Consider the following 921-nt stretch of genomic DNA (forward strand, 5'->3'; position numbering starts at 1 on the left):
ATGTTGGGTTGTAACGTTGATGTGATCATTGAATTTTGGTCATTTCCCAACCAGTATTCTACGACACAAATTCAATATTCAACATGCTTTTTGACAATGTTTAATCAATGTTGGGTTCTCACATTGATTTGACCTTTGAAATTTGGTAATTTCCCAACCATTATTCTACAACACAAATACAACGTTGAAACAACATGCTTTTTGACGTTTATTCAATGTTGGGTTGTGACGTTGATTTGACCATTGAAATTTGGTCATTTCCCAACCAATATTCTACAACACAAATACAACATTCAACATGCTTTTTGACAATGTTTAATCAATGTTGGGTTCTGACGTTGATTTGACCTTTGCAATTTGGTTATTTCCCAACCAATATTCTACAACCCAAATTCAACACTCAACATGCCTTTTGACGACATTTAATCAATGTTGGGTTCTGACGTTGATTTGAACATTGAAATTTGGTCATTTCCGAACAAATATTCTACAACACAAACACAACGTTGAAACAACATGCTTCTGGACGACCTATAATCAATGTTGGGTTCTAAAGGTTGATTTGACCATTGAATTTGGGTCATTTCCCAACCTACAACGTGGATCCAACAGTAGACATCAACGTTGTCTCAAATTCCCAATTTGGAAGTCAGTTTTAAAGGACATGTATGTGTAATCAACGTTGTCTCAAAGTCTTGTGCCTGCTGGGAAACTAGTCCGTTTGCCTGCCAATTATCCAGCGGTATCGGGAGCCCAATTGCGTGACTGGGTCCCTGCAAAATAAGCCAACATGGGGCCAAATAAAGTTGCGAGTACCAGCACTTTTATAAAACAGGTTATTAAATTTAAGAAAGAACTTATAGCAAAGTACGAAGGTGGCCCTCCTCCCTCTTTGCTGTTCGATGAAGATTCAAGTGATGT

At 37.6% G+C, this 921-nt stretch overlaps 1 protein-coding gene across 1 annotated transcript in view; it reads right to left on the reverse strand.

The window, feature by feature from the left end:
• Nucleotides 1-213: 213 nt before the first annotated feature.
• The window catches only part of hgfb (hepatocyte growth factor b), a 114,315-nt gene continuing 113,607 nt past the window's right edge, over nt 214-921 (reverse strand). Inside the window, exon 19 of the transcript XR_009816100.2 lies at nt 214-773. The gene's annotated coding sequence lies outside the window, so the exon portion shown is untranslated. The remainder of the gene's footprint in view (nt 774-921) is intronic.

Source organism: Nerophis lumbriciformis, linkage group LG10 (genome assembly GCF_033978685.3).
Source record: "Nerophis lumbriciformis linkage group LG10, RoL_Nlum_v2.1, whole genome shotgun sequence".
NCBI classification, from domain to species: Eukaryota; Metazoa; Chordata; class Actinopteri; order Syngnathiformes; family Syngnathidae; genus Nerophis; species Nerophis lumbriciformis.